This window comes from Mesoplodon bidens, assembly GCF_964165515.1.
Source record: "Mesoplodon bidens genome assembly, chromosome: 5".
Taxonomy (NCBI): Eukaryota; Metazoa; Chordata; class Mammalia; order Artiodactyla; family Ziphiidae; genus Mesoplodon; species Mesoplodon bidens.
Window position 1 is genome coordinate 137,764,289 of NC_138161.1, and position 13,153 is coordinate 137,777,441.

Below are 13,153 nucleotides of genomic sequence, written 5' to 3' on the forward strand. Positions count from 1 at the left end.
ACTGAAATGATTTTCTTTACTTTTTTCTCATCTGGACTAGTTTAATTGGCATTAATGACCTAATATTGGACATAAAGAGCAATACTAGATTTTAGTAAACCTTTTGATTACATGTGCTCATTGAATTTATATCTCTAATTAATATCCATAGACTTTAAATGTGTGGACTTTAAGAACTGGATTAGAATCATAGTTCTACCATTTTGTAGCATTTATACAAGTTATTTGATGTGGTAAACCTCCATTTTCTCATCTGAATAATTGGGCTTCTTAGTTTCTGGGCACTATTGACGGGGGAAGTAACGAGATTTCTGTTGAATGGGGAAGAAATCAAGTGAGACTCTCCAGTGGATGTAATGTAGTCTGAGTGTACTCTAAGGACTGGTTGAAGGCCATAAAAAAGGTGTGCATTTAATCTATAAGAGACAATTAGTTCTAAATAGGCTTTTGTATGCTATGCTTAAGGATTTGGAGAAGGGAACCACTGAAGGTTTTTAAGCAGGAATCCATATGATCCAGTTTTTCCAAACTGCTTCAGTTGTATCCCAGTATAATTATTAATAGTGTGCCCCCTTTAACTCTCAATGGTTAACCCAGTGTGGATAATAAATTTTGTGGCCAGTCACCTTCTAAAACAAATATATAGTAAGAACAGAGAGCCGTGGTTGAGCCATTTAGAATACAAGTAATGAGAAAAAAATAAAAGGAACCAGCCTAGAAGGTTGGAGTGAAACAGAGAAGAAATAGCCTTTACAAAAATCTTTACAAAAGCCAAGAGAGGATAATTTTAATAGTATTAAGAACGTGAGATTTTGTGAGGTCAGCAAGGTCAAATTCGCAAGGTTATGGAGCATAAGCGTACATTGATTTACCAAGTAGAGCTCCTTGTCTACTCTAGACAGTACAGTTTCATTTGGGCACTTGGAGAGAAGCCAAATTGGGTCGTTTCTTTGAGGCTAAGGACTCTGCCCTTTATTTTTATATCCCTAGTGCCTAGCACAGTAGGTATCATGTAGGAGGTACTTGGTGCATTTTTTAAGAATTGAAATATAATTAATAGCTTGTAAAAAGGTGAGGGAGCAGCTATGGATATCACCCTTTAAAACAATTCGGTCAGACGGAAAGGAGGATGTTTTTAGTTGGGCAGCAGTTAGAGAGGAAAGATGTCTGCATCTTACATGTTAAGGTGAACTCAGTGAAGAGGGAAAAATGAAAGTTTCTGAAAAGGGAAGGAAGTTTGAAAGCTAAAGTTCTTGCCGCTTAGGGAAGAGTCTATTACAAAGTGAACAGCGTGGGCTTAAAGAGATAAGTGGATAACATACCCTCACCTACCCTCCAACCCCGCCCTCCAACCCCGCCCCCAACCCTTGGATGATTTAGGAATATTCTAATGAAAAGAGTACAGACATCAGAGTCAGAAAACCTAGAGCTAGATCTTGACTTTACCTTTTACTAGATTAGTGGCAAATCATTTACTCTCTTACATTTAAATGATTCAGCTAGAGATTTTAGTGGCATCTGTGAGATGCCTGGAAACGCCTCCACAGATCTCTTCCTCATCTACCTAGCTACTCCATTTTCGTGATTATGTCCTTCTGGCCACAGTTGATTGTTCCCCAGCACATCATCGCTTTGACAACATTTCACTGGCTAGGACGAGCGCCTGACCCAAATTCAGCCAATGAACGTCTTCCTGGTATGTTAAGGCACAGGCTGAGAGAGGGTTGGTGGAATCTGTAAGGTATAAAACTAGTGACACGTCAATGACCATGTTTCCCACCAGCTGAAGAATACTAATCTGTAGTGAAAGAGAATGATGCTGGCGTGAGAGAAAAATCAGAGGTAAAAGAAAGGAGTCAAGACAGACCCAGTCCTAGCAGCCTGAGAGTTCCTGAGACCCTGCTCCCCCGACCCTCCTAGTTTGGTTCTCTAACCTTTTCTTGCATTCGGTGAGCTAGCCAGTTGAGCCAACTAATTTCTTTTCGAGTCAGACTAGTATGAGTTGAGTTTCTTTACCTTATAACTCAACTAATACCTGAATTTGGGTGAAGTGTTGTGACTCCAGTGCTCATGCTTTCTCCACTGTAACGTATTCTTTCTCTAGGGCTGAAAAGCTTTGGTCTAAAGTGCTGCCCCTCCCTAACTTGTGAGGGCTTTAGTGAACTATGTCTGCCTTTGGTTTCCTCCCTTTCCATAGATCCTTCTCTGAGGTACTGGCAAGTGCCTCCCTCATCCTGGAAAGCCTTCGCCTTGATTCATTCGGCTCCGCTAATTCAGCTGTGACTAAAGCACGCAAAGGGATTTTGGTAGAAGATAAGTTTAGAAAGGGGGCCAGATTGAGGAAAATTTAGGCAGCAGTCTTGGGTCGTTTGCTATTATTGTCTAGACCAAAGATGTTTGATAGAACTTTCTGTGATGATGGAAACGTTCTGTATCTGCAAGCTGTTAGCCACATGTTGAGGACTGAACATGTGTCTAGTGCAACTGGGAATTGAATTTTTAATTTTATTTAAATTTAATCAGTTTAAATTTAAATAGCCGTATATGGCTAAGGCTACCACTGTTGATAGGGCAGCTCTCGCCATCCGGAGGTCATCAAAAGTTGTATTTCTTATTTCTTTTGTTTTGTTTTTTAAATCAGGGAAATGATGTATGTTTTAGAAAAAAAAAGAAAACACCTGGAAACAATGTGGTCATTTGGATGGTGAGGAAGAGGCAAGAATAGAAAATCACTTTCTTTTCAGGATGATGATGCCTGTAACACGGATGGGGAATGTAGGAGGGTGAGCTGCTTTGTGGGACAGTAGACGTGGAGCTCAATCCTGCAGAAGTTGCATTGACATCGTGGGACTTGTAGACAGAGATGTCCGATAGGCCATTGCAAATAAGAGTTTAGAGCAGAGAAGCCCAAGACTAGAAGTATACATTTTTGTAGTCGTCTACATAGAGGTGATAAAGCCATAGAAATGGGTAATGTCCTCCAAAGAGGAAATATAAATCTTGGAGAAAGGAGCATCAAGGGCAGAACCTTGAAAGATGTCTACATTTAAAAGGTAGAGGAAGAGGAGGTGCAAAGGTGAAGTTAACTACGGTCACTATGCTATACATTAGATTCCCAGAACTTATTCATCTTATAGCTGGAAGTTTAGATTACTTCCATGTCTTAGCTGCAGTAAACATGAGAGTGCATAAAAAAATACGATATGATATTTTAAAGAAACCGACACTTACCCATGCGAATGGTAGCAGGAACTCTTTGCTTTAGGCATAGCCCTCATCAGGGAGATTAGACATTTCACTTGAAAATGTGAACAGGTATGTCCCTCATGATATGGGTCTGGTAGATAGTTATATTTAGCAGGCATGGGGCACGTAAAAACGATTATTGTACTATCACAGTGTAACTTCTGCCTATAGAATCACAAATGTATCTGTAAAATATAGTTAATCTTTGGTCAGATGGCCAATAGACATAGCAAACCCCAGTCCAAATAAGTTAGCTTATAAACTTGGGGAAGAGAATGGCTTGTCCCCTTTGGTGTTTGCTAGATAATCAGTAGTTGTAAATAATATAATGCTTAAGTAGATTTTCTTTCTTTCTTTTTTGGCAACTCTGTGCGGCTTGCAAGATCTTAGTTCCCTGACTGGGGATCGAACCCAGGCCCCCTTCAGTGGAAGTGCAGAATCTTAACCACCGGACTGCCAGGGAATTCCCTTAAGTAGATTTTCTATCTAAGATTAAGGAGAAATTGTTTGGGAGAACCTACATAAGATGCATTTTATTATGCCAGTGGGAAGACTCATGAACTTCCCCACAACATGTCGTACACTCATGAAGGCGTACAGAAGGTAGTGATCAAGCTGCCTGCTGAGAAACGCTTAGGAGTAGAATGAAGAGCAGTGTGAATGAAGAATTTGGGAGTTGAAAGGGGGCACTGGCAAGGAAGGGAAACAGGGACAAGTAAACATGGTAGAGAAGGGCTTAAGGTCAGATCTCTGGAGCAGACAATAAGGAGCAGGTCAATTTGCTGCCCAGCTCAGTGCCTGATACATAGTAGGTGCTCAATAAGTATTTGTTGAAGGAAAGATGACTGATGGTTAGGGAGAAAAAACATTGCTCCTGCAGGACCAATGGAATCCTGCTTTGGCCCCATGTTATTTTATTCATTACTTGACCTCAGTCATCACAATGTCTTCCTGACCTTGGGTTACTGTTAATTTATTGTTAGAATATATACTAACTATTCCAGGTAGAATATTTGAATATGTAAGTCACTGTCCAGCCCTGGGGGCCGGGGAGGGGATGCTCTGCCTACTTCCTACTACTAGAAGTAGTAGGATCGGAGTACCTGAGTATTAGAAAGTTTAATTTCCTTTTAAGACTGTAACAGAGTAGGTATGACAATATCTAGACCCTGAATATCCTGGCCTTGGGTGACATGGGCCATCACTTCTGGCTAACCTCACAGGTTAGAGGTATGTGCTTATTTACTCTGTGTGGTTTCTGGTAAGGTGATCAAGAATGGTGAGAAGCAGGATAGGGAGATTAAAATTATTTCCAAATGTGGGTATATAAACAGATGTAACTATGTTAGATTTTAATACACAAAACTGATTGGATGCTGGGTAATTTTCAAGTTTACTCTTTTTTTATTCAAAACTCCTCTGAAAACTGATAGTCCACAGAACCTTAGTGTATAGAATTTTAACTGATTCCTTTACTCAAATATTATAGTGACCTCATATTTGATATTGAAAACAGATTTTTTTTTTTTTTTTTTTTTTTTTTTTTTGCGGTACGCGGGCCTCTCACTGTTGTGGCCTCTCCCCTTGCAGAGCACAGGCTCCAGATGCGCAGGCTCAGTGGCCATGGCTCACGGGCCTAGCCGCTCCGCGGCATGTGGGATCTTCCCAGACCGGGGCACGAACCTGTGTCCCCTGCATCGGCAGGCGGACTCCCAACCACTGCGCCACCAGGGAAGCCCGAAAACAGATTTTTGAATCTGAAAAGATACAGAGCCATAGAGATTGTATTTTCAATTTTAAGCTAATATGTACTTGCAGCTCAATTTAATTTATACCCTATGCTATATTATTTTTGACATATCTCTGTATGTATATAAGTGTAATATGTGGTACATAGTCTGTTTACAAAGAAAAACTTGACTAAGAAAAAGCTCTGTTTGATCTGTTTCATTCAGTGTATGTTTATTGGGGTGTCTAACAGGCTCTGTTTTAGCCACTGGGGATACAGCACTAAACCAAGCGCAAGATCCTTGCCCTGCTGGAGCTGTTGTCAAGACATACTTTCAGAGAGGAATATTTCAGATTAGGTGGTACCTAATCAAAGAAGGAAAGGTACCTTATTCATCCAGGAGAGTTACACTTGCAGGGAACTGAGATACAAACCACTGAAGACAGGGATTTTCATTTGGCTTTTGTTCACTGCTGTATCCACAGAGCCCAAAATAGTGCTTGGCTCATATGTCCGTTGACTGAAGCATTTATTGTTTTGAATTTGTATAATCAGAGACACGTACTTTAATAAATGATCTTTACACCGAGCTGGTTGAAAATTTTATAGTCTCCTTTACCTTATTTTTATGTTTGTTACCTACTTTTTGTTTTTCTTGGTGCTCGTTGTCAGGATGCAGGAACAGCCTATTAATATTAATAATTAGTCATATGGTAATCTGATATAGCAAAGGTTAGATTTGGAAAGGAATTTAATAGGTCATCTTTTGTTCAGCTTCCTGCCTAGGAAAAACCGAGTAAGATAATTAGGTATGTATTTTTAATTAATCATTTAAAAAACTAGGACAACATAATTGGGTTCTCTCGAGAAAATGGAGAAAGGTACTTAACCCTAGATACAAAGGTACTAACCTGAAAAAGTTAGAACTTCTAACTGTGTGGGAAAGTGAAAAAAATTCGAGCACCACTAAGCTGCTCTTTGTTGATATCAGAAATGGGCCTGTCATTCATTTTGGCATTGAAGCATAGCCTCCTATCTCAGGGGGCAGAACCAGGACTTTTTTTTTTTCCTCCCAGAGGAGCTGGACAGTTATTACAGGTTGAAAAGCCTGACTAGTTTTTCAAGAGTTTCTCCTCCTTTTTTTTTTTTTTTTCCCCCTGAAACTCATGGTGCTTTTGCTCTGCCTTCAAGATGCACTAAGGTCTCCTGCTTTGTGACTGCTTCGGAGCCCGCAAATACCCTGACATGTATAATTCGAAATATGCAGGTTCCATAAGTAAGTTCCATCTTGGTTTTTAGCCAGTTAAAATTCAAGTTATTTTTAGAAAAATGTTAGGGTGGAGTTAAGCATTGTATTGTTTCACCACTTTTATTTTAAGCCTATCTCTAAAACAGTCAGTAAGACCTGTACTTTGTTCGTTTTTAAGTGTCTTTGTTGCATTAGACAGTATTCATATGTCTTTTAAAAGCTAGTAATTAAACTATTTTCTTGAGCATCTTTTTAGTTTTACTGAGAAGTATTTTAAATTGAGTGTTTCTGAGCTCGATTGCTCATGTCTGACACAGTCTCAAGTTTCCACTGAATGGTAACAAAGACTGTAGAGTGTTGTTGGTACTGCAGTGAGAGGCATGCTTCATTAGACCAGGTAAGAGAGATCATTTTGTTTCTTACTGCTGGGTGCGTTTTTACAGGGTTTATTTTATATTCTTTCAACAGCAGCAGTGTTAAATTGATAAATAGCCAGGAGCACGCTGAATTCAAGACGTCCTTGCTTGTTGCAGACAGGAAAGCTACAGGGTATGGGGGTTGGGGTGGGGGGGAGGGGTAGAGTAAGCTTAGTTTATCACTCAGTTACTTATATAAATCAATTGAAATATAAAGATAATTCTGGAGCTCCATTTTCTCCGTGCAAGAACTAAAGAAGCAGTTAAAGAAATGAATAATATTAAAGGTACTTCGTGGTTCTTATTTGTGAGTGCAATTCAGATGTGAGTTTTTACTTTCATTTCTTTCCAGTAGTTAATAAAATAAGCTTTGCCTCTAACTCTACTTTTTTTTTTTCCATTTACGAAAACTTTGAAATTGTCAAAAGCAAAATATGCTTCCTCAGGATCTTTGAAATAAACCTGACACTTACAAAAACATTTCAGCTTTTATAGCTGTTTCATTCTCTTTTTTTCCTAGTACATTTTTCTTAAAAGTATTTGTGCTTTGAAAATGTCAGCTGTATTCTAATGAAGCTCAGGCATTGTTTGCTCATAAAGGGGCCGGTGCATTCCACTGCTTTATGGTTTATTATGAGGCACAGTGTGAGAGTTTGGGTGGCACCATTTGGTGTCTGCCTCTTGGGGTAGTGACTGCCATTATGTTCGCGTTGGATTGGCAAAGAAAATATAGAGTGCAAGATCCTATATGAATCTGGATCCTGTGAAGAAAATCTTTAGCAAAAACAATAACTACATGAGCCTGGAATGTGTGACAACTTGAGCTGATCACTTCAAGTATACTCTTGAAGCCTGTATTTTAGTTATAATTAATAGTCTCCCAGTCACATCTCTGGTTTTGTGATGTATGTAAATAACATTTACTCATTATTTGAACTGTAGTAAAGTGAATGTCTCTAGGTAAACTATGACATTTTAAATGGACACGGTACAATTTTCAATCATACATGTACTTTAAAAAAAAGTTTGAAGGAACTTAGTGTCGGGGGAGGGGGAGTGGGAGAGGAGGTCAGGCAGAGAGGCTTTCTTTCAGTTGGGAAAGCCCTGATGAAGAGAAAAAGCAACAGATGTTTCTTCTGTTACAATTGAAGTTGTTTCATTCAAAATTCACAGTAGCTGGAAACGGGGAGGGGCGGCCATAAATCTGACTTAATCAGTGAATAAAGAAAACTTAGTCATTTCAAATTTATTCTTTTACATTCAGGATTTGAGAAACAGTATAGAGTAACATATTCTGAGTAACCTACTTTTTGAAGAGGCTTTTCTTAATCTTAAAAATTTTATGTGTAATTAGTGGAAATGTGAGAAAGCTAATTTTAGTGCCTTTTAAGTGATGGAGAAAATGATTATTAAGTCATAAAGAATATTAGGGAAAAAACGAAGCCATTATAAAATATATAAGGAATACTTAGGTGGCAAAAGTTTGTAATTACACAATAGGTATTAAGGCTCAAAATGAAATTGCAGTATGAAACATCATTTGCATTTAGTGAGAGACTATTTTATCTTCAGTGTGAAGCCATGAGACTTATTTCTAAAGATCTTTGAATAAGAAATGTGGGAGAAATATTTTGAGTTTAATTGAAATGATGTGTTGCAGTTTCCCTCTTTAAAAAAAGATAGTAAGGTTAGAGTAAGTAAGCTAATGGAAAGAGGGGAATGTTTATCTGCTGAAAAGAATAAGAAGGAAGAGCTTGGATGCAAAATGCATGTAATGAAAGCAGTCAAAAAATAGTTTTTTAATTCGTGGAGTTCATGAGTGAAGTAAAAGTCTATCCTTTTACAAGTAACACGAAGAGAAGTTCTATGCTCCCATATACTGTGTGTTTATATACATTACAACTTTATGTATTTCTTAAAGTTAGCTCTTAGAAAACCAGTGCTGAGTGCTAGATCTTTCACATGTTAGGCACTTACTAAAATTTTGCCCTACCCTACACTGTAAAGTTAGTAATAACATATAATAGCCAAAAAATTCTTTGAACCGTAATTCAAAATTTGCATATTGAGCAAATGTTAACCGATTTTCTAACTGTTTAGTTGGTCTAAGGAAAGGACTGGGAAAGGTAGCAAGATTCAAGGAGGTTATTAAAAATGTCTCTTGCTCTGAGCTAGGATCTGTGGGCTTCCCTGAAGATTTTCTTTGCTTCAAATAATGACAATAGAATTTAGAGATTTCAGAACTTTCCAGATCATTGTTTGAATTAAGAGTGAGTTGAAAATCGATCTATGTACTTTTTTTTTTTTTTTTTTTGCGGTACACGGGCCTCTCGCTGTTGTGGCCTCTCCCGTTGCGGAGCACAGGCTCCGGACGCGCAGGCTCAGCGGCCATGGCTCACGGGCCCAGCCGCTCCGCCATGTGGGATCCTCCCGGACCGGGGCACAAACCTGTATCCCTTGCATCGGCAGGCGGACTCTCAACCACTGCGCCACCAGGGAAGCCCTACATTTTGTTTTTTTAAGGAATAGCAATATGGAGCAGTTGAATTTTTTTCTAAGATAACCAACTTACATGGAGTTTAAAATGGATTTACCAAGTTACAGGTTTGATTAGAGTAAGAACTTTTATAATTTTGACCAAAGAATGTATAGTTTTGATGGAATAGACAGCCCTAAAAAAAAAGTTGGTGACCTCACATGTGATACATAACTTTGATGGCATCATAGATTGCAGTTATCAAAAATGTGTGTCAGCGGCTTCCCCGGTGGCACAGTGGTTAAGAATCTGCCTGCCAATGCAGGGGGACACGGGTTCGAGCCCTGGTCTGGGAGGATCCCACATGCCACGGAGCAACTAAGCCCGTGGGCAACAACTACTGAGCCTGCGCTCTAGAGCCCGTGAGCCACAACTACTGAGCCCACGTGCCACAACTACTGAAGCCCACGCACCTAGAGCCCGTGCTCCACAACAAGAGAAGCCACCGCAGTGAGAAGCCTGGACACCACAACAAAGACCCAAAGCAGCCAAAAGTAAAAATAAATAAAATAAATAAATTTATATTAAAAAAAAGTGTGTCACTTATCATAAATGTAGGCATGACAGTACATTACAGCATCATTAACAACAGTGCAGAAGTAATTGAGACTGTTAACCCTTCAGTTTAAGAGCCATATATTGGCTGAAAGAAGACTTCTGGAGTGAAGCACCTGTGGTGCCTGCCTTATATTGTGAACTCTTTAGCAAAAACTGATGTCTGGGGGAATCTGAGCCTTCCCTATTCATTTTTCTCCAATTCAGAATACCCAGAGAGTGACTGATGTAGACGTTCTCTCTGCCTTACATATTTTTATGCAATTAGAAACTATTGACGGTGACCTAGAAATCTCTCATTTCTGGTGTGGAAGTCAGAGGGAAGATTTGCCGGACACCTACATTTTTCTGAAAAGAAAACCTTTTACGCTGTTGTTTAGGAGCAGGTGTGAGTGTCATGCCTTAAGTGTATTATGAGCTAACTCTGTTTTGCAAGTGGCTCCAGGAACCAGTGGTGTAATAGCATTCTTCCTTTCTACCAAGTTTTAAGCAACCCGTTTTCAAGTGAACTTTTGGGTCTTGACTCTAAAGCTGGAGATCATCAGCAGGGGGCTTTGTTTTCGGAATTTGGCTCTTTCTTGCAAAGTTTGGCAGCTCTCTTGGCAATTTCTCTGACAGAAAGATGAAGAGACTTCTAACTGAGCACTTACTGTGTGCCAAGTAGACCCAGTAGAACTTATATATAAAATTTAGCAGAATCTTTTAATGGGCAAGATTTTAATACAAAAGAGTTCGTTGATACTGGTGTCTAAGAGTTCCTGCTCTTGACAGTGTGGTTTAAATGTAGCTTCAGTAATATCTCTCAGTGGAACATATTATTGAAATAAGAAGTTGGTAACAATGCAATTTTGAATGAGCTACTTAGCATGACATATGTAATATAATGATCCCTTTTCTTATTTGCTAAGGAAAAGAACTGCCTTTGAAATTCTGATTCATGGGTGGTCTTTGGTCTTTTTGAATTTGTGTCCTAAAGTTTTAAATTTATTTTAAGAACGCACCTTTTAAACTCTGGATCTGTCTGTAGTCATTGCCACCTTCTGTAAATATTAGAAAAATAGCTTCTCTTGACTGTAAATTTAAAATGATTTATTTGTTAACACTGTCTGGGGCAGGTTACCATCTCAGAGGGTTGTGGGCTTCTTCTTGAGAGTGATTTCCAATTCAGTGCCTTTGGGTGTTCTAATGCTCATCAGTTCTGACCCTTGTGGTTGCACCCAGCTGCGTTGATCTACTCTAGCATTCAGTGGCCCTTGGTACCAGATAAAATGTGCTACTTTCTGTTCACACTCTTTTCTAGGCATGCGAACAGCGAACAGCGTCTGTATGCCATCTGGCAAGTGTGTTGGCTGTGGTGATGGTGCTAAAAGTAGTGGTTGAAAATAGGCTAAACATTGAAAAGATACAGCATTTAAGAACAAGAGACAAAAATGATGATGATGATAATAACAATAAAATAAGGGTCACTTGGCCCTTTCTCTTTTTAAAATGAAAATAGAGGTAAGTGTAGTAGAAAGAGTCTACTTAGACTCCATTACTTCCTTAATTTGAACAGAGAGGAAAGGGGCACTTGCAGCAGTTTGTCCCAGTCTTGCTTGATCCTAATAATCATCTGAGGCACTTGTTTAAAATATGCCTTCCCACCTGGTTTCTTTAGGTGTTTAGTGGAGCCCAGAAATATGTATTTTGAATAAGAGGGACACTGCCCGCTCCCACTTTTGTTCACCCCCTTTGTATCCTATGTCCAAGCACATTTGGTAAGAATTACTGGGAAGGCTTGAAAGAACCAAGTTGTTTGAGGCCATATGGTGAACTAATTTAATTATTAATCAGAAGATAGAGTGTCCAAAACTGGGAAATTCTAATTAAGGATTTGAAAGAGAAATGAGAAAATTAAGAATTAAAAGATGTCCTTGTCTGAGCAGGGTAAATAGAAAAAGGACAAAAGGACATGCTTTAAATAAAGATAAAGAGGCCAGTGAGAAGCAGTAGGATCCAGCCTCTAGATGAGATGCATGTTTTTGGATGGACGTCGACAAAGTATTGAAAGGGAAGGGTCCTGCAAAAGAAACCCAGTGAGAATGGGCTAAATGATTTCTAAGATCTTTTAGCTTTGAGGTTTGATGAACTAAATGAAAACAATTATACTATTCCAGATACTAGAGCTTGAATTAAGGAGTTCATCTAAGAAATGAAGAGGCCCTGTTTAAATCCTGATATGTAGGAAGATGGAAAAAGAAATGTTTTTCTCCTTTCAGGTTGAAGAATCCGGGGCATTTATGGTTCTGGATACCAGAGAAAGAGGGAGCTAGCTAATTGTTTTAAAAGGTGTCCTCCAAGTAAAAATGCTTATGGAAGCCAAGAGAAAAGACTTGATCCTCTAGGGAAAGTATGTAGGAAAGACTGACCTAAAAGATTTATTGACCCATTAGGAGTATACCCCGAGGGCTGTAGAGCTGTTTTTTGTTATGGTCATTTCAAGGATCCTTTCTGTGGTTCTTTGGAAAGATTCTGGTGAGGTGGTCCACTGGGGGGAAATCCCCGAAGTCCTGTACTCTGACAGCTGCAAAAACATCCCGGCTTTGGCTTCCATGCCTGTGATATGTAGGAATGTGCATTTCAGATCTTCTGTCTTTATCTATGCATTAAGGATACTTGATTTCCATTTTGGAACCACATACAGAGAGGGAGGTTCTAGAGGTCACTTTAACCATTATACTTTGGAGATATTACGAACTTTTATCTTCTATTTCTCACCCTGACCATTTGCAGTGATATTATGGTCACCCACGTTAAAAAGTTTAGTAATGGATGGTGGCCTTTGGATTTAATCTTGGAAGCTTTGGTGAACATGATAGAGTACAGATGCAACAAAACAGAACATAACAGTGTTATAGGGTGCATATAGGTAATGCACATTATAGTAGCTAACCTATAAATAGAATGTAAACTAAAAAAAAAAAAAATCTGAGTATATTTAAACAAAAACGAATGAAGTCAGAGTGACTGCAAGGTTTATTTACCTTCAGTTCCCATTCCTGACATGCACCTTATACATGGATGTGCTGTATGTTACTGTCTTACAGATTTTCTGTTTCCAGTTGGATATGTTGTCTTTTCAAATTAATTATGAGCAATTAATATGGGTTTCATTTATGAAGATAGTGCTGTTGATCTATTGGGCCTGAGTTATTTTTCAAATAAAGGTGATAGATATCCCCTGAGCCATCATATTGTTCCCCCTACTTTACTCTCTCTTCAGTGACATATGTTGCGTTCTAGCTGGCCGGCTGAAATTAGAAATATAGTCTGAAGGTTGTGGAATCTTTGCTCTTTGCAAAATGAATGGGCCTATTCCAGAATCGACCTGTGACTTGACCTCATTAGTACTGTATTTGAAACTGATCGATAGTCCTTTAAAA

The 13,153-nt window shown here is 38.9% G+C and overlaps 1 protein-coding gene across 7 annotated transcripts in view; it reads left to right on the plus strand.

Annotated features, from left to right (window-relative positions):
• Positions 1–13,153, plus strand: part of TFDP2 (transcription factor Dp-2) — a 179,075-nt gene that overhangs the window by 98,008 nt on the left and 67,914 nt on the right. For 2 of the 7 annotated variants that reach the window (XM_081234429.1, XM_081234432.1), the window contains exon 1: positions 6,179–6,621. The exons of the other annotated variants lie outside the window; for them this stretch is intronic. The gene's annotated coding sequence lies outside the window, so the exon portion shown is untranslated. Of the gene's footprint in view, positions 1–6,178; positions 6,622–13,153 lie in introns of those variants that run through there. 7 annotated transcript variants of the gene reach the window in all.